The sequence below is a fragment of the Lathamus discolor genome, chromosome 5 (genome assembly GCF_037157495.1).
Source record: "Lathamus discolor isolate bLatDis1 chromosome 5, bLatDis1.hap1, whole genome shotgun sequence".
NCBI lineage: Eukaryota > Metazoa > Chordata > Aves > Psittaciformes > Psittacidae > Lathamus > Lathamus discolor.
This window is the reverse complement of record NC_088888.1, coordinates 92,979,285-93,000,470: the sequence shown is the minus strand read 5'-3', so window position 1 is coordinate 93,000,470 and position 21,186 is coordinate 92,979,285. Positions and strand designations below refer to the sequence as shown.

Genomic DNA, 21,186 nt, shown 5'->3' with positions numbered 1-21,186 from the left:
TTCCTCCCGGCCTCCCCTCCTCCCTGGCAGAGCATGAGGCTCAGAAAGTCCTTGGCCAGACCAAACATTCGAGCAGCAACTGAAAACATCGGCGTTATCAGCACTGTTCCCAGGCCAAAAGATCAAAACACAGCACTGTACTAGCTCCTAAGAAGGAGAAAAATGACTGCTACTGCTGAACCCAGGTCAATGTCTATGGTTCTGTGCACCAAACTGGGTAACTCAGGTGATCTGGAGTCAAAATAGGCAAATCTACCCAGTACGAAAAATCAAACTGCTTTGGAAAATAGGGTAATGTAGGTTACAAGGTAGGAGCTTTGCTGCTGATAAACAATATAGTATCTAACAACAAGAAAGTTGTGAAAACTTGAATACTCAAACAAAGCTACTTGTGCAGCTGTGTCCCCAGTCTTTGGCAAGACAAACCTCGTGCATCCTGATATTAATTATTCTGATCACATAGAAAGAGTAAGAGTAATGTTTGTATGTAGGGAAAATATGCCTGCTATAGCCAGTGTGTACTTGGTGGATTAGCAATTATCTCCAATAAAAGGTTTCTTACCACTGATTCATCTCATATCAGGTCACTGTTAAGTCCATAGATGCTGTTTCACTAATTTAAACGCCTTTGTTTTTTTACAGAAGAACGTGCGTGTTCAGCCTGCTGTAGAATGAGTTTTTAATGTCGTGTAAGAAGAGAGCTTTTAATTTCCAAAACATTCTGGACTATTACTATAGCTATAGTATTTATCATAAACCTAATATGGTTGTTCCCCTAAACAGCTTGCGTTTGTTTAAGCTATGCTTACTTAAATTATTGTAAAGTTGAATACGAGTACTTGTTAAGTAAGTGTAGCGTGTTACTGTTGGTACTTGTTACATTTCATAGTGTGGTATGTGTGAGTGGTGTTTTCTGGATCTACAAGAAGGAATTGGCTGATATCAAGTACGTAAGCTAAAACTAACCATGGTCTCTGCAGCACCTTGTATACAACCAGAAGAAAAACATGAGGATCTTCAGGACTGTGCAACAGTCAAGAGAAAGTAAAGAATAAAGCCACCGGAAAAATATAAAGAAAATGCATTACAGGCGTTTCCCCTGCAATATTTTAATGGCTTTATGAATTTCTTGATCATTTTACTTAAACATTTTAGTGCAATTTCTTTTAGTTTGTGTTAATGTTCCTAATCCAGATCAGCTGCTGAGCAATGGGAATGGTGATTAGTGGCACACTGCTAGTGTGACTGCACGGATCTATAATGAGGCACCTGCAACGTTTTTCCAGTGTGTAACAACCAGCTGACCCTGTAGACTGTGGCTAACGCAAAGCAGAACTGTGCATTTGGTGGCCATCAGCAGCTGTGTGAGGGTGGTGTGCAGGTAAAGAAAAAAAATATTTTTCCATTCTTTTGCAATCCTTGTTTTACAAACTGTTGAGAGCTGTTTGCCCAAGCGGCCTGGTGCTGTGTGTTGTGTGACACACTCCAAACGGCAATTATTGTGTGTGATTTAATCCAGTATACAAATATATCTGTTACCAAACAGTTTACAACAAAGCAAGTCATCTACACACTTTATACTCAGCCTGAGGAAGCACCAGGACGGAGATCAAGGGTGTTTCCTGCCCTTCTCTCAACATGCCCTTGTGTCTTTACAAGGGCAGAGCCTCCGTTTCCCATAGGGAACTGACCCAGCGTGGGGGTGAAGGGACATCTGCCTGTATGCCCATGCCTCGAGAGTGTGCACTGGTCTGGGGAAGCAATCAGCTCTGCAGCTCAAACAGAAATTGAGTTCACCTTTGTCTGCTGTGCAGGTCTCTTGTTTGCTGGCTGATCTTGAAGTGGCCTTGCTAAAAGCACTCCTTGCCATTTCTAAAGGAGATAAATCTACCTAAAACACTTCGAAGCAGACATGCTCCTCTGCTTGAAGGTGAGCACTTGACCTGAAGATCTCAGAGGTCTATTGAAACAGATGGTTCTGGGTTTCCAGACACAGAGCTGCAGCTCCTGAAGCACTGCAGTGCTGCGCAGTCCTGGCATCTTGTGGTGCTTGGCCCTGGCACACGGATTCATGAGGTCAATGTCTGGGGCTGCAGGACCTGGGGAGAGTGGTGTGCTTCATGGGGTCACCAACAGGCTTAGCCAGCTGGGCTCCGTGAGGAGCAGCAGAAACAGAAATGTGCCTGAGGAGTCCTGTTTGTCCAGAGCTTGGAAAAATGAGTCATGGCCAGATCACTCTCCTGGAGACAAGTGTTTGTTACTTCTCTTAGATAGAATTCAACTGGGCTTACCCATTAGATTAGGAAACAGGAAAACCTGTAAGAATAAATGCTAAAGGCTAGGAATTTGTAAAGGTTGGGAGAGATTTTGAGAGATTAAGCAATTTTATATCCTGATTTCTCTCACTTAAAACTTTACAACAAGTTTTAAAACTACTAAGCAGTTAAAAATCTCCAGAATATGAAAAACAAATTTAAAATTTGTAAGTACTTGTGCATATTGACTGACCACATAATTTTATCCAAAATACAAATTTCTGGAAAATACTAAATTTAGAATCTTTATTTTTCTCTGACTAGGATTATTTTTTTTTTCAGAAAAGAGAAAGAAAGTGGTTTTCCCTGAACCTCTCATCATAAAGCACATGTTCCTGTTAGTTACAATTTCCAAAGTAGTGAAAGACCAGCAACAAGCTCCCAATTTATTACGTTAGAGCCCCACTCTGTTCCAGCCCTCCCGCTTCTCAACTCACTGTCACCTACACGTGGTGCTCTGTGAAGAAGGACCGCAGAGATGATGTGATGATGCAGGTACTGTTTTTCTGAGCATCCCTTTCAGAGGATGATAATTCTGTTTCATGGCAGCTTTTGTGGTGTCAACATTGTTTTCATTTTCATGGGTACAAAGCCAGAACTTCTTGTATGGTTTTCTGAAATGATTAATTTGAGATGAAAATTCTTGGGTTTTCAAACTGGACTGCATGCATTCTCTGTCTCTGCTATCAGAGGTGACCAACAGCCTTGAATCTTGAATACCTCCCTGATTAAAACTTCACCTAAACAAATGTGTTTTCTGCAAAATGTTTTGGCTCTGACAAAGCAGCATATTTTTATGAGATGACATTTAATGGGAATATTCTGACCAGCTCCAGATGCATACTTTATATATGCATAGATAGTTTCTATTGCCTAGGAAGAACCACGTAGTGAACAGAGAGAATTTGCCAAAAGCAATTATTTTTTTATCAAAGTTAGGTTTTAGACTATTTGTGACCACCCAAGATCATGCTTTGGTAAAACAAACAGATGTGGTCTAAACTGTAAAAATCAAATATATCTATATGTTTTTTTGTGTTGCAGTGAAAATTAGTATTATGCTCCTAGAGAATTCTGTCCACATCTGTAGCAAATAAAACAAGAGAAAATTATAGGATATTTTATTTCAAGGAGCAATGTGACCAGTGAGGCAGAACTTGATCCACAATTGCCAAGTTACAACCTGATAATATACCACCAATTGCTTCACACAATTCAGCAAAGTTCCAAGATCTACTGTATCGAAAGCAGCAGAAAGATCCATCAGCAGGAGTACTGTAATTTAACTTGAATCAGCAGCTGGTGATAAATCATTTGTGACCTTAAGTAAAGCAATCCCAGGACTATGGTACTCCCTGAAGCCAGACTGAAGCCTCTCATATAATCCATTCCCAGATAAATTTGCTGGTAGGAAAAGGGCAACCGCTTGCTTCATCTTGCCCTTCCTCACATCCCAGAAAAGAGTGCTAGTCCAGTTAAGACTAGGTAGAACAGAAATTTGCAGTCAAAGAGAGGGAAAGGCTTCACTGCTAACAAAGAACAGCTGCAAATTTCAGCAGATTAGGAGACTTGCAGAAAGCAAAGAGTCATTAACCATGTTAGCTAGAAATGAAGCAAAGCGCTGAAAGACTGTCCGCAAGCAGCCATATGGGCCAAGAGTCAAAACCAGGAGTAATGGAGCATGATTGCTTTCCCAACTGTGTGATCTCAGCAAGAAGCAAATACAAATGTATAGCACTCGCAGATACAGGCACTGGTAGAATAATTACCAGCCGTAGCACTGAACAGTCGCAGCTGATTAGAAATTCACTCTGTACTCGCTGAATTCCTCGCAGGAGGCAGCTGAAGGATTGTGCATGAGGAGTGATTTGTGGTGCAAAATGTGATCAATAGCACAAAATAAGGCTTCAGGTCTGGTTTTCCTCATTAATAACAGGACAAGAAAACGTAGATCTGGCTGAATCAAAAGCAATGTGCTAAGACTCTGCAACAGCTCGGTGCTTCAGGAGACTAATTTCTGGACTAAACAGCCTGAAATAATTCCACATCACGAGCTGTCATCTTCACCTCAGTCAAGTCCTGTGATGACCAAGGCAGATAAAGTAAAGCACAGAAAACCGAGGACAAATCAGGAGCTTCACAGACCAATTTGGTTTTTAAATGGAAAGAAATAAGAGGAAAATCCCCATGATTTGTACAAGAGGATGAGGTGGATAAATTTTATGACATTAATAAAATCAATGTTGATTCAGTCTGGTTGTCTTCGAAAACTTTGGTGGGTTGCTCAGAATACTGCATAGTCCTAGTAGAGGTAAATATGTGAGATACAAGACAAATTATACATTTTAATCACTATCAAACAAGTACAGATATCAACACAGGACTAACTCAACAGGTCATCTTCTAGGGGGCTTATTGTAATACACTTTTTCTAGTTGGCTGCCCAAATATTTTCAGTATTTCACAGACATGCTTAGACTAGTGTTAAAGCAAAAAACCACCTACTTCTCATATTAAATATAGTTGAAACACAGGAAAAGAACAGGAAATAGAAGAACATACCACCACTCCTAAAGAATTACTGATTTTATATTGACTGCATCTTGACTGTAACTTCTAATGATCTGGGTCTGGGACTTCAATAGTGCTTAATAAATAATGATGATGGTACCCTACCTGCACAATGCACGCAAAGCTCCCATTGATGTCAATATGAGTTCTCAGCACAGGCCGACGGCAGGTACTCCTGTGACAGAGATGAATTTTCCATTAGAACAAAATGAGTAAGACCTGTCCCAGTCAGCAGAATTCACAGCACAACAGACATTCCTCCGGGGCTCAGTGAAAGATGCCCACCCTGGGTGGTTGAAAGTAAATTGGGTGGGATGTAGTGAGGCAGATTTGGATGGCCACAAAACCAATTTGAGCTTAGGTAAAAATTGACCTGGTATGAAAAAAACTGATGCAATTATATCCATATTTAATTTGTATCATCTGGAAATCCTTGCTTTCTTTCTCATCATAGGGGAAATTGCCTTTTTTTTTTTTTTTTCCCCCATGAAGGCAGAGGATGAAATTAATATTGGGGGAGGAGGAGAGAGGATGTGGATGCAATGAGCTACCTTTTGAAAACCACCTTTTATTTACAGTAGATAAAGGAAAAATGAAATGCCATTCTGGTAAACAACAGAAAGCCATTACCCATACAGAAATCTGGACAATGAGCCAGATCATTCAGTTGGATGTTTTTCTTCAAGGATTTTCTAAAAAATATAGACACGAGGAACTGATGTGAAGCCAGCCTTTTGTGAAACAGAGAGGCAGCTAAGCACAACAGGGGTGCAGAGAGAAAGCTCTTACAATGTGGTCTTGAGAAAAAATGAGAAAGTAAAGCTTCTGGCAAGGGGTTGGCTGAAAATACCTGAATCTGTAAGCCAAGAAAAAGTCTCTCTGCTCTTTTGGCGTTAATTTTGTTGTGCAAAAACAATGTATTTTCTGTAAATAAGAGTAGTGCCTGATTTTCTTATCAGCTGCTTCTCTTGGAAAAGTGCATATTTTGCTTGACCATTTGAATCAAAAAATTTGTACCATTTTTTATAGTGATCAGTGAAGAAAATAGGAAAAGGGAAAAGAACAAAAAGCAAGATCAATTACCTTTTTGATAATATGTTTTATAATAACTGTTGCTAAGTGGACAAGTATATTTTCAGCAGCGAACCTATAATTATTAGAACACATGCCTTAGAAAAACAGGTGGACAGGATTAATTTGATAAGGGGAATACCTTTGCTCCAGTCTTCATATTATATTAATTAATAACATAAACCAACAAACATTTTTGTTGTTGTGTTGGGTTGTTTTTTTTTCCACATTAAAATATTATGTAGAGGTAATATACAGTATAGGCTCAGTATTATTGGTAGTTCCCATTGTTTCATAATATCAATTTTGGATGTGCATAGATGAGATATCTATTTAGTTAGTGTGCATTTTCAAGATGGAAGACTGACAGTTCAAGTCTCTTTACAATTGTGCAAATTAGGCACCAAAACCCTGAGTAGCCTTTCAAAACTTTCATCTGTATTTCTGTAAGTGCTACTAGAAAATCGTACTTTTTATTTAATAATATTGTCACTTTTATTGCTCTAAAAACTGATCCCAGCAATTTGTTTTACTCTCATTACTGCTTTTACATGTCACAGTGTGAAGAATATAAGTATTTCTTGAGCTACTTATTGGTGCAAATGGAAATGTGAACATATTTATTGCTAAAGCAAAAGTACAATCTATATTGCTTAATTATGATAATCTAGGGAAATTATTCTTGCATAATGCCCAATAAAGTAGTAAGAGAAAAAAATAGCTAGCTGTTCTTTTCTATTACTTGCCTCAAATGATCCAGGTAAGATGTTTGTAAACTTGTAATTTCATGTTGAATTTCTTATTTCTTGTAATTTCATGTTGAATTTCTTATTCAAGCTATATTTTGGAGAAAGTAGAGTGCTTTGAAATACAGTCACTAATGTTTGTGCTAGGAGAAGCACTCCGAAGTGCTGGGTGAAGTTACAGACTTCAGTATAATATCATTTAAAATAATCTCTGAAAACTGTACTGATTTTTATTTATGTATTTGCACTTTTTAACCCTTTTTGACTTTAAGGTCATGATGGTGTTTTCTAGAGGTTAGAAAGTTTTGAACAGAATCTACGTTGCTTCTAGTCCTCCTGGCTGCAAAGATATCTTCTTAATATAAATAATTACTGCAACTAAGTTTGTAGAGGATGTAATCCTTGGGGCTGTAGAACTCCACGGTTTGTGTAAATATATATGGATTAGGCTTGTCTAATGTGCAGTATTTGAAATGTGAGCATTTTATGGGAGTTCTTGCTTTAGAACAACCAACTGGAGAAAATCACAGAATCACAGAATCCCAAGGGTTGGAAGGGACCTCAAAAGATCATCTAGTCCAACCCCCCTGCAAGAGCAGGGTAACCTACAGTACATCACACAGGAACTTGTCCAGGCGGGCCTTGAATATCTCCAGTGTAGGAGACTCCACAACCCCCCTGGGCAACCTGTTCCAGTGCTTACAGCTTATAGAATTCGCAAGGAGTTTCATCAGGTTTGCATGGCAGGGAGGATTGCCAGCTCTAAGGTTTCAAAGCGCTTTCTGAAGAAAACAGCCACACTTTAGCAACAGCAAAAAGTATGCAGTGTAGTTTTCTGTGGTGCTGTGTTATTTTTGGCCTTATTGGCTAGATAGCTAATAATAGAGACAAGCACTGAATTTTCCTACAGCTGGAGCACTACTAAGAGCTTTGTCCTTTTGGCTGTTTTGGTACCCGGATGCTTTGATACCTGTGTTCTTACCAGTCTCTGTGGTGGGGGCTCAGAGTTGCCCCTCTCTCTCCACCTGTCTGTGTACTTCCGTGATGCTTGGAGGAACTTCATGTCCCTGACATGTCTAACTCCGTGTCGGAGGTAGCTTAAGCAGGGAAAATGATTCACAGTTACTGAGGGGAGGGGGAAGTCAGACATACAAATAAGGCAAAATTTGTTTCCTTAGAAGACCAGCTGAAACCAAGTACTTTTTCAATTGCAGACAGAAAGTGGTGCTGCATCCTAAGGCTGAACATGACCTGCCTAAGGAAAACTGACACCATCTCTTTCCAGCTTAGACTCTGTCTTGGTGCTGTCTCACAGTCACTTCAAGCTGAGCTGAAACCAGGCTGCTCCAGAGAGCCCTTTTTCCCCCTGCTGCTTTCCTTGCATTGGGCCTACAGACATTTCTTTTGGTGTGTGTTTTCAGTTAGCACTGCCACTAATCATTCCGCTGCAGAGTGAGAATGAGCTGACAATGGCTTCCTGCTCTGCATGTTATTTTGCTTTGTTTTAAAAATGTTTGGCTGTAGGGATTATTTTGAAGGCAGCTATTTTTGTGGGTCTGTTATTTATTTAATTTATTTTCAGCTTTCAGATCTGCAGTTTAACACTAAGAAGAATTCAGCTGAGTGGGTTACCTTTTCTGTGGTTTCAGAAAGGGCTGCAGACATTATTTAGCTTCCTTTGAACATTGTGAAGGCGTCTATGGGATTGCTGTATTGAAAGACCTCATTGGAAGCTGGGTTGGCTTCTAAATTATCGTAGGTTCTTTGTGCAAAATTCTGATCTCTGTTGCATAGCTATACATTTGAGTATGTATTTCAGTAACTCTTCTGGTGGTGGAAGTGGATAAAAATGAGCCAGTGTCCAGTGCTGTGTATCTCACCGAACGCTGAAATCACTGCCTGCTGACTCCTGATGGTGCCTCTCCCCACGGCTTCACTTTTCTTCTCCCAGAGTGAGCAAGTGACTTCACTGTGAATATTGGTACATGCAATGCAGAATACAGCCTCAATGTGGCCTTTCTTCAGTTCCTTGAGTAATGTATTTTATTCCTGTGATAACTGTGTGGCTTTGAGATGATGTCATCTGAGGAAGATCTCAGGGACCATTTATTTTTACCACATCTATGTAAGTGATTTGGATACGGTTTGTGTTTAAAACTTCAATACTGTACCATGGTTATATTTTTACCTCAGGACAACTAGTGTATATTCATCACATGAGATAAATGCCAGAGCATTTTCGGTTAAGACATGTCCAGAGTTGTGTGACCTTTCATATTTTGCTTGCCCAGAAATTTTTTGCCATCCCAGCAGAGTCATGTTTTCCACCTGATTTTCTGCTTGTGACTGCTGGAGATAAAAGTAATTCAGCTGCGGCCTTGTTCTTTTATGCTAAATAAAAGGGTAAAGCTCTGGTTTCTTGCCTTTACTTGTGTTTTCCTGACTGTCATTTCACACCAGCTCTTTTATCCCATCCTTCCGTTTCTTCTTGCTCTCCTTCTTCCTGCATGATCTCTCTATTCCTCCAGTGACTGTTACCTGTGCAAAAGGCAGGCAGCCACAGCTCTCCTGCAAGGCTCTGCCTGTAGTTCCTGGTTCAGATGTGTGGCAGGTACAGTGCAGAGACAGTGGGAACATTCTGGGGGTTGTCACAGCCGCAGAGAGTTGCAGGTGGTTTTCCTGCCTCTGGGCTGGAGCTTGTGGTACTTCACCCTGGCTTTCCCTGGGCGTCACCAAGCTCCCAAGGGATCTGCATGGAGAGGCCTTGTCTAAAATCATGGGATAAATGGCATTTCTCTGAAAGGAAACACAGTCACCATCTTTTGTTTGGACCATCTGATTTCAGTCTTGTGGCTGGCAATGAAACATTGCAAGAGCTGTGGCATGAAACTATAAATAACATTTACAATTTCTTTTTCTTCATTTGTATTTAAGAAACATATTTATTACATAAACTTTTGTTACTTTCTAGCAGTAATTCTACAGCTATGTTTGCAGTAGCAGTTCCGCTGTTACATTACTGCAATTATAATAAATTATTGAAGCATAAGCCTAAATATATACCTAGTCTACTCTTCAATTTTAATTCCAATTTAAATATTTAATATAGCTTTCCTATAGATTCTTCATTGATGGATAGTAATTGCACCATCACAGAAAATATAGTTTTGTTTTGAAAGATGCTTTTGGAAATTGTACCAGGGCTGTTAATTATTCAAGGCAAAGAAACAAGTTAGGATTGTCTGCCTTCAACATGCCAACAGGATAAAAGGGAAATAGTGTTTGTATCAAGAAGAGTATACTAAGCCCAGTCCTAAATTTGATACTGTAAAGAGGGAAAAGCTAGAGGCATGCTTAAGACATGTTATGAATATCTGATCTTTAACATAGAGATGAACTTCTGCAGTTAGCCCTATTTTATTGACTGGCTGAATTCTAAGTTGGAATAGCAATAGAAGAATAATTGGTCTTACCCATGTTCCCAGTCCTACCCCCTACCTTTCCCAGTTTCCATATTTCTACTTTCCTTTGATATGCTTTGTCATTTGCTGTAGTTTTTAGTGACATTAGATATAATTGTAATTTGCTAATTGTATGGTGAAGAGCAGCAATAGTCATATATAAGCAGATTATGTAAGTCAGAGAGAAGTTATTTTTGTGTCAATATGCATTTGTTTTCTTTCTTTTTTTTTTCTTTTTCCTTTCTTTTTTTTTTTTTTTTTTTTTTTTAAGAACCTGTACCTGCTGTGTAATACATTTTGTTAGCAGTCATCCAGCATGGAGGGTCAATTTCCATTGTAAGCCTCAGATGGGAAGTGGCAGGTCTCTGCTTGTCACTTCTCCCCCAGCTCCTTCTGTTCTAGTAGCAGCAAACTCCCAGTAAGTTTGAAAAAGAAAACTAATGTTTGGGGTTTTTTTTAATTGCCTTGTACTGAACTACAGAAGTAAGCTGTATATGAAAATAATAATTAAAACATGCAATGAGAAACACAATTACTATGAGGACACAGATTATGAAAGTCATTTTGAATTTTCTAGACATAGCCTAATGGGGAAAAAGAATAATTTTGCTTAAATTTTGGCATCTGTTACAGGAATAATGCATCTTAAAAATATGAGTTTTCTTTATATTTAGCTAAATTTTGGTGTATAAATTAATGTTGGGCGACTAACAGAAGAATTATAATTGTCTTTGTGAAAAACTGGATACAGCATTTAGGTGTGTATTGAAGTATGCATGGCTATGACACATAATTTTCTGACAATCAAATTGCTATTTTAATAAGTGGTTACTTAATTTCATTCAGGAAACTACTTTTAGTTGAACTTCTTGGTCTCAGGACTCTTCGTTTTACAAAGCTTTCATTACAGAATGGTAAGGAAGTCATAGGATACTGTAGGAAGGAGCTTTGCAGTTTGGTGAAACTTCAAAACTTTTCTTATTCCACAAGAGAAAACCACAACTTTTTGAAGATGAGAGAGAGGATACAGGATTAGAGTGTTCCAGCAGGAAACCTGGACTGCAAGAGAACCGTAATCCTGACTTGGGTCTTTTTAAAGGACATGGATTTCCATGGCTGTTATCAACAATGGGCTATTCTCTTTCCTGTCTCTTTCTCATTTTGATCAGAAATTCTATCTTGGAGCAAAGAAACCTTTCTCAGTGAAAGTTTTATCTGAACTAGTACGCTTCTGTGAAAAGCTGCAATTTCAATATATTGGCATTTTTTTTTCAGAGCTGACTAGTGCTACCCATGATTAGGTATATATAAAGTCAAATATCCAGTGCACTAAGTAGCTGAGTAATCGCATAGTTGTTAGCTGGGATTTTATTTTATTGTATTTTGATGTATTACTTCTTAATAAATTGGAACTTATAAGTGATGTATTGCTTAATAAATCTCAAACCTGAAATTCAACACATTTATGTGGAGAAGGCTATATGTAATCCTCAAGCTAAAGCTACTTGAATGTGTGCTATACTGGAGCTAACTTGTTTTAGTACTAAAGTTACTCTCCCTGCCCGAGTTGTATTAGGGATGAGTTAAAAAAGAAAATATTCTATGACAAATGCACTAGCAACACTGTGATGGCAGTGTAAGTTAAGTTCCTTTTCCATTAACACTCTGTATACACTAGCCCTTTAATGCTGAGTTTTGAAATTGGACAGTACATTTCCTGAGAGGATTTTTATGCTCATTAATATTCAACTCATTAAGGTCAATTCATTAAGCTAACCTTAACAAATAAACATGTCCAGTCATTTGTTTATAGACAAACTCACAAAGGCATTACAATGCTTACCTGTGAAAGATAAATCTCAGCTAGCGTGATATGTAAAACCCACGATAAAGTGGTTAATAAGACGCTAAGAAAAGGCTTTTAATGGAATCAAAGGGAAGTGTTTCCAACTCATTTGGGTACATTCTTTTGTTGACATGGTGGTGGCAGAATCAAACAGTATCTTTTGTTTATTCATACTGTTATTTGTAATAAACCCTTTAATCCTGCAAAATAGCTTTTAAAATTATTTTGAAGTGGGATGATATGAAAACTAAGCAGATGCTGCTCTTTCTCTACATGTTACACGTATCATAGTTCAGAGGATGCTCAGGCCAATACTGCATAAGGGTTTTTGAAAACTGGGTGCTCAGACTCAATCTATCTGCAGTCTTATGCCAAAAAGGAATATAATACACTCCATTTTTGTTTTAACCCTTCTCTTTGTCCTTTATTTTCCCCATGAAATATCAGTCTTGCACACTTAAATTTCTTAGGGAACCCCCATACCAATAATATCTGCTTAGACTTACTGCATATTACTTTAAAAAGTGCATGCAAATGGAGTCAAATTTTTAGAAGAAAGAGCTTTCCCTCTCATTGCACAGTAATGATTTCATCATTACTGTACTTCCTGTGTGAAGACTGGACCTGCAAGCAAACGGCACCATTACATAAATGGAATCGTTTAGTTCATCAGCAAGAGGAACGGATATGATTGTGAGAATAAGTGAATGCTTAAGTAGGCTTCCATTTGATCCAATGAGCATTCATTGATCCTAAAAATCAGCCTCAGTTCAGTCACCTTCGCCTAATAATTGTATAGCTATACAATTTGCTTAATCTTCTAAGTGGATTATATTAAATAGGGGCATATGCTGCAGCCACAAGCATAGTAACCATCAACAGCAAAACCCCATTTCTTACAGCTTTCCCTAATGCACCATTCACCTTTTCCCCTCAGATGAAAAAAACCCTACACTTGCCCATCTCTACTAATTGCCTCAAACACAGAAGCTGTCAACTGAGAACCCTGGCTGCAAACTCTGCTAAAAGTTTCATGGTGCCCCAGTTGCAATGGGTGATAGACCTCCACAGGCTTCCAAGGGAAATGTGATCATTTCTTGCCCATCCTTGTGTTCTCAGCACCATCCAATTAACAGTGGACCCCGACCAGCAAGGATATCCAGCAGTGAATATTATTGCTAACCCAACTGAGCACCTGCTGGTAAGGTATCCCTCTTTCCCTCAGCACTCTAAATACTCTCATTGTTTATTCATAGAGTCAAAGATTAAAGCCAGAAAGGACCACTATGATCATCTAACCACTAATCAGAAGCTTTTCCAATTTCTCAACCTTCTCATTCACCTGCCAACATTAAATGTGGATGCATAATGCAGTTTACAGAGACCCATTTAGTTTTCCACCATACTTCAGTCTTCTGGCTTGTTCAGGTAACCTGGTTTCTTGTTCAGCTGTATCTGCAGCTGTTTTTGCAGGACTAGTCTGCCATGCAGTCCAGTTTTGAGCTCAGCTCTGTCTCAGAAGTCCCAGTGTGACAACTCAGCTTGTTAAGAGATGTAGAGATTCTGGTACCAGAACTTAGAATTAACCAACTTCGCTGACATCTATGTAAATTCATCTGCCTAAAATCAGTCTTACACATGAAAACTTGCAAAAACTGTCATCTTGAGTTTTTCAAACAGCTTTTGTCCTCTCTCTCCTCCTTTCCTTTTTGACTGTGTTTTTTCCCAATAGAATAATGTCACTGTCAGTGTCAGAAGTGAAATGCATTTCAGAGAAGTCTGTGTTTTCCTAGTGTCAGGCATCCAGAGTGGCTCAAAAGACAAAGCTTGAGAAGGAGACCAGTGAAGAACAACTGCATGGGTTCAAAATGTTCCTAGAAACACAAACACTTTGCTTGGCTAATTAGAGCTAGAACAACATCTAGCACACATCTGTTTCCTTGATATGAACTGGGTTGTATCTGCATGATTCTGAACCTGGACTGTGTGGAAATGAGACCGTTGGCAGCCCTTTGTGTAGAGTTATCCTGAACTGCTATATTGTATACTTAATTCTGGTAGGTCAAAGCCTATCTTGAATAATTCTGTGTGTCTATATAGATACACAGGTGTGAGTGATCTAAGTATGGCATCTTAAATAAAACATACAGAATATCACTCATACCTGATTTTTCATTGTGGGTCATGGTATCTGAATGATAGAGATATTGTAGCTGTTGATAACATACTGGTATGTTTTTCTGCCCGTGATAAGCTCAGGCAAACACTGAGCTGAAACAAGTTCAGGACTCACTTCATGAAAATAGGTCTTTATAGACACAGCCCATGGAGGTCCACAGTACAGATATCCACCCTTCAGTCCCTGGAAGACCCCATGCCAGATCAGATAGATATGCCCTCAAAGAAGGGGCAGCCCATGGACAGCCTGTGCTGGAGGGGGCCCTTGATGGGATCTGCCTCTCATGGAGAGGAGCCCACATAGTAGCAGGTTTTCTGGCAGTATTTGTGGCCTGTGGGAGACCCAAAGTGGAGCAATGCATTCCTGAGGGAGTGTACCCCATGGGAAAGACCCATGCTGGAGCAGTTCTTGAAGAATTCAGCCTGTGGGAAGGACCCATGTTGAAGAAGTTCATGAAGAGCTGTCTTCTGTGGGACGGACCTCACACTGGAGGAGGGGAAGAGTGCAATTAGGAAGGAGCATCAGAAGCAAGTGTTATGAACCCCTATTTCCCATTCCTCTGCACTTTTCAGTGGGAGGAGGTAGAAGAGTTAAGAGTGAAATTGAGCCTGTTGAGGGGGGTGTAATAGCTTGGCTTGCTGGGTACCTGGAGGTCAGCCAAAGTCAACCACCACCACAAGAGAGGTGTTTTGAATGATGAGAGCTGCATTAGCAAAGTCATGTTTGGTACCAAAGTGGTGAAGCTATCTTTTTTTTACCAAAACACACCAATAGTGTAGTTTCACTACGCTTTTTAATGATACAGGTCCAGGTGGTATAGCTTCAGGGATGCAACTGTGACTGACACAGCAGTGCCACAGAACTCAGGCCTTAGTGACAGTGTTTGCTAAACTCATGGCTCTTACAGATTCTCTGAATCTCCTGGCAGAAGTTTGTCTAGTGATTTGCATATATAACTGGGAATCAGGTTACCTAGGGCTTTTACTTCTAGCTAGGGCATTGGCTTGCTGGGTGACATTTAGTGAGACACTTCAGGTTGTTCTGCCTCTTTTCTCTCCTGTGCAACAGAAAAAGCAGAAAAAGGTATTTCAGTGGGGATGTGAAACTTAATTCATTAGTATTTGTAAAACATTTGCTGATTTGTAGAATAAAGGCATTACACCTATAAATAATTCTTATCCTTGCTTTATATTGAAAATGCCTTCCATTTAAAATAAAAATAGAGGTAAAGCAAAATACTACAGCAAGTGATAAAAGAAAAATATCTTGGTTCTTGTTCAGTCATATATGCAATTTTTATGATCGACTAAAACAACGAGAAACTTTAACAAGAAGAGGATGCTCCTTTTCTCCCTGCCTTGATTTTTAAGATACGTTTTAAAGGTGTAATATAAATGGATTCTGTTTAATACGATACCATATTTTATCAAAGAAATAAAAACACTAAGGATAATTGAAGCTTACTAGCAATCTATGAGAGTAGCAAATACGAGTCTTCCCTATATCAGCTACTCTCTTAGAATCCTCACACAGAATTTTCCTTTCAGCAACTATGTGGTTTTTTCCCTTCCACTGTATTCCAGTGTATGGATATTTTATTTGGTGCCTTGGTAGTTTCACCAAGACTGTGTATTATGCTTTCAAATATTATTAAAAGCTAGGTCTGACCAGGAAACAGGCAAACTCCTATTTTGAGGCCAAGACATTTTAAAAATCTTTTCTCACACTCAAATCTTTCTTTCTTTTTATGAGCAGGTACTTGAGGTGCAACCCAAAGTTGTTACTTTTTTTCCACCTGGGAGTCAGAGGCTGAATCCGAATCTGGGGTTGCTTCTTTCCTTCAGCAAGTCCTGAAGAATGACTTGTCTGCAAAAGTGCTTTTCCCCTGCCGTCATTTATTCTAGTTACAATGCTATTTCTTTCCTCTCTGCAGATCTCACCTTGCTTGGCATGTAGTGGATCTTTCGATCATTAGCAGATGGATGGCAAAAAACCCGGGAAGGGTAGCTGCCATGGATATTGCAGAATTAAGCAGGTGAGTATCAGGGACCTTTGACTAGCCACAAAGAGAACCTACAAGTGGTAAAAGTGTGAATCAATATGTTTATTTCCTACCTTTTGTTTCTTTTTCAATGAATAGAAAAATCAGTGTATTAGCACTTGAACTATTCTGTAAGCCAGACACATCAAAAAGGTTATTCTTGCACACTTGTGGATAACCTATGTGCAGTGTGCTGTGACATTACCGTGGAGAGCTCAAGAGGCAAAGTATAAGACCTTTGACAAATGTTAGGAGCTTCTTTTATATAAGATGGAAATGCACATGCTTGATTTAAAATATTCATTGTAAAATATGCAGGTACATGTTCACCCATTAGGCAAAACCCTCTGACTGCCAAGCAGAATTGGTGCTTAATTTTAAACTGCCATTATTACACAAGTAAAAGAAGTTTGTAAAAGCCACTTTAAAGGCAAGACTTCAGTAAATACACTGACTTTCTGTCTGTACTTTTCTAGTCTGAGTTTCTTGTGGTGCATTTGTATTCATATGCCTATCGCATTCTTAATGAGTTTTCTTCTATAAATTGACCCTGACTGCTACTGTAAAATATAGCTTAAATGAAGTGTGGCTTTGAGACCAGGCAGATTATTAAAATATTAAAGTATATACATTGAATCATATAAAGAACTTTCTTGCTGATATTTCAGGACTAAATAATTTTTTTTTTTGAAAGATGACCTTTAATGAACAAACTATGGTCCAAGATGTCCTCATGCAAAGCTCTCTCTGGATCTTATTTTTCACTGCCTTGCCTCTTTTAGTCATTTATACATCTGCAAAATGAATTTAAAATAACACAGCTTAACCTAGTAGCCTTTGACACCTACTTTACTTAAGTACAGATGAGTACTTAAGGTGCAAAACAGAGGAAAACTGTATCCGCTGTCTTCTCTGTGAAATATAAAGATGAGATGGTGGCAGAAATTAGTATATTCTGGCTATAACCAGCAAGCTCAACTCTAGGTGGGAAAAGTTCATAAAAGCAAATCAGGCTTCTTGTATAAGCATGAAAAAAGAGTGTGTCTGGCTAAGTGTTTATGTGCTCAAAGGAAACACATGTAGTGCTGGAGATTCTTACAAAAATATCCATATGCCTGACTCTAGTGGGTCACAATGCCTTTGTCAGGATTTTACCCCAGGTCCTTATGTTTTCTCCTAATGAATGTCACTCCAATACAAACCCCACAAATTAATTCTTTGCACACTAGTCTGTATAAGTGAACAGAAAATCAGTTTTGGTTACAAGTATTTCTGCGGATGAGAGAAAATTCTTAATTATATTTAAATGCATAAATGTACACACATACACAGATTCTGTTTTTCACCTTACAAGTCTCAGTAAGCTACTCAGCTACCAAGTACCATATAAGTTGCTTGAGATATTGTGACCAGATGGTTCACAGGGCTAGTAATGGATTATAATGCTTTCTAGCTCCAGATTGCCAGTTCAAATCTGGGTCAGGCTGACACTGTCTGAAAATTATTACTGTTTGGTGGCTTATGTGAATTGAGTTGGAGACCTCAATATAGTTCCTAAAGGCTGGGTTAATATAACACAAATGTCACCAGATGATTGTCGGTTTCAGGGCTCAGGCTGAAGCACACAGAAGTCAGTGGAAAAACTTCCATTGATTTCAGTGGATACTGAATTAGGTCTTAATTATGGAGAATGACTCCTTTGTGCTCTTGGAAGTGGTTATTTACACAGAGGTGAAGGACTCCCATGAACTACTCCTGGGAGATGTGTACCACTATCAGCTAGGATAAAGCAGAAGGAGATGCTTATCTGTCCTTGTACTTCGTAGAGTATGTGGACATCAGGAGGGGCCAATTCTTGACTAATCTTCCTCAGTATAGTTGAAAGTAGGCATTTTCTGGCAGAGGCTGGTAGAGAGTCAAAAGTCTCTCTGAAAGTTCACAATAACATTCTCTTGTTAGGCTCAGTGCTGGTCAAGAGGTCAGGTAAATGGCTCCTAAACTTATCACAGATCACCTGCTCTCACCTAAGGATATTTTTTGTTTTGTTTGAACAGTAGACCTCCTTTGAACTCCACAGATGATGACCTGGCTTCAGCCCGAGGCATGTTTTGTCACCATCCAGGCTCCATTAGTGCAGCAATGAATGAGAAGTGGCTTGATCCCTGGGCATAAGTGCCATCATAGAGAAGAAATATTAGATATTAAGGACTCTTTAGTTTAACTGACTGGAAATTTAAACCTAATTTCCTAAACTGGAAATTAAACCTGGTAATTTAAAGACAAGTTAAAGTGGGAATTGAGGCACAGTATTACCACAGTGGTTGATTAACCAGTGGATGAAACCAGTAAGGAAAATTGAGGAATTGTCATTTCTATCTTCACATCAAGTTCAGATACATGTCTGGAAGATACGCATTAATCAGATGTGCCATTGGACTGTGTCCAATAACACTGTTTGCATTGTGATGTAATATTATTGCCAGGGGAGCCAAAAAAAAAGAGATAAAACTGAGCGGCTAGTCTGGTGAACTACATGTATGTACCCCTGCCTTCTGCTGTTTTCTGATCTTGGTTCCTAGCCCTGCAGCAGCACTCAAGTACTACTGTGACTGCATATTTTCTGTACTCCTTAATTCAAATTAATTCAGATTTCAAAAACAGCTCTTTGCTGTATACCTGAGAACTCAATGTCTATCTAATTTGATATCCATCTAGGATAAGGTCACCCACCTAGTGAAAGAAGGGAAGGCGGCAGATGTAGTTTTTCTGTATTTTAGTAAGGTTTTTGATACCTTCCCTCACAGCATTCTTCTGGACAAGTTGCCCAAGTATGAGATAAGCAGGTACATGGTGTGCTGATGAAGAACTGGCTGAAGCACAGGGCTGAAAGGATTGTAGTGAATGGGGCTACATCTGACTGGTGACCTGTCACTCGCACTATTCCTTAGGGCTCAATTGCAGGTTCAGTTCTGTTCAACACTTTTGTCGATGATCTCAGTGCAGGAATTGAACGCACCATTAGCAAGTTTGTTGATGATACCAAACTACAAGGTGTTGTTGATGAGAGAGTCCTTGCAGAAGGGTATAGATAGATTGGAGCATTGGGCAACCATCAACTGCATGAAATTTAACAAGAATAAAAGTCAGATTCTGCACCTGGGATGGAATAACTCCAAGCATGAATATAAGCTGGGAGAAGAGTGGCTGCAGCACAGGCTTTCAGAAAAGGATCTAGGGCTGCTGGTCAACAGCAGGTTCAATAGGAGTCAACAGTGTGCCCTGGCAGCCAAGAGGGCAGACTGCATCCTGGGGTGCATCAAACATAACCAGGAATTCAAAAGAGGTGATTTTCCCACTGTATTCAGCGTTGGCATGGCCTCATCCTGACTACTGGGTGCATTTCTGGGCTCCACAATTTATGAAGAATGTGGAGGTCCTTGAATGCATCCAGAGGAGAGCAAAAAGTTGGTGAAAGGGATGGAAAGCATGTCTTATGAGGAGCAGCTAAGCATAGTTGGGAGAGAAGGAGGCTGAGGTGTGACCTCATTTCTCTCTACTGCTTCCTGAAGAGGGGAAGTTGAAAGGGAGGTGCTGAGATTTTCTCCCAGGTATCCAGTGGTGGGACACGAAGAGTTCCAAGCTGTTGTAGGGGAGGTTTAGATTGGTCATTAGGAAGCATTTCTTTACTGAAAAGGTCATTAAACACTGGAAGAGGCTTCCTAGAGAGGTGCTCAATGCCACATGACTGTCAGTGTTTAAGAGGCATTTCAATCATGCACTTGATAACGTGTTAACTTTTAGTCAGCCCTGAAGTGGTCAGGTAGTTGAACTACGTGATTTTTGTAGGCCCCTTCCAACTATCCTATCCTATCCTATCCTATCCTATCCTATCCTATCCTATCCTATCCTATCCTATCCTATCCTACCCTAGCCTATCCTATCCTGTCCTGTCCTATCCTATGCTATATTTGTCAATAAAACTATTACTTGTTTTTAAAAATCCCTTTTGTTTCTCTTTATCAAAGCATCTATGGCTTTATGCTTAAATTGATGCTGGTGGCTTGAGGATTTTACATTCTAGGTACATACCCTTAACAAAGATGCAGGTTTGCTATTGAATTGCTGTATTTTAGAATCCCTCATTTGTTTACCTGTATACCATTTAGCTTAGAGGAAAACAACTATCCTGACCAGGTTTTGTTGATAAACAGTAATAATTGAAACTTTAAGGATGCTACTCTCCAGTAGAAGAACAAAGAAATCAGATTTTGGCACTGGGACAAGAACAACGAGTTAGAGAGGAGAAACAAGACAAAAATATTTTCATAGAAGAGGCAGTATGGGTGTTCAATTTAGTCTTGAGATCAAGAGCAAGATAATCCAGAAAGACAGTTTTTATGGAGGGAAAAACCTGAAGGAAAGAAACTAATGAAAATTTACAATTTTCATCCAAGCCTTTACTCTCTTAAATAGGCAAGCAGAAATGTATGAAATGCAGAGATTATTGTTATACTATGTTCTGTGTGCATGAAGAGATAAAACCACAAAACAGAAAGTCTCATCTTTGTTGTGATGCTGTCAAACAGGTGAAGTGGTGTGAGAGGTGGTTCCAATTTCAACATTTAACATTCAGATAAAGGATGCCGCTCCTATTACCAGAAGACGTAACAAACATCAGGTCTGCGCTTGAGCTGTGATATAAACTTAAGTAGGGTTTAAAGCCTGCTTGCCTTTTAAATTTTATTTGTATTTACTTAGCAATGGATTACTGCTGATAATAAGGTTATTGTATGTTTTCTATTAAACATAACTAGGTTTTAATAAAGATGTCATTTTGATCACTTCAGCTACCTTCTTTGCATATTTATAAATATAGTATTGCCCATAAAAAAGTTTAGCATGGCTGAAATGTCTATAAAGGGAGTCTGTAAGAGCTTAGGGAAGCCTGTTGCTCAG

At 39.1% G+C, this 21,186-nt stretch overlaps 1 long non-coding RNA gene across 2 annotated transcripts in view; it reads left to right on the top strand.

Annotated features, from left to right (window-relative positions):
- Nucleotides 1-442: 442 nt before the first annotated feature.
- Nucleotides 443-21,186, top strand: part of LOC136015525 (uncharacterized) — a 104,643-nt gene continuing 83,899 nt past the window's right edge. For both annotated transcript variants that reach the window (XR_010613245.1, XR_010613244.1), the window contains exons 1-4: nucleotides 443-1,381; nucleotides 1,815-1,930; nucleotides 2,598-2,810; nucleotides 16,123-16,224. This is a non-coding gene — a long non-coding RNA (uncharacterized LOC136015525). The remainder of the gene's footprint in view (nucleotides 1,382-1,814; nucleotides 1,931-2,597; nucleotides 2,811-16,122; nucleotides 16,225-21,186) is intronic.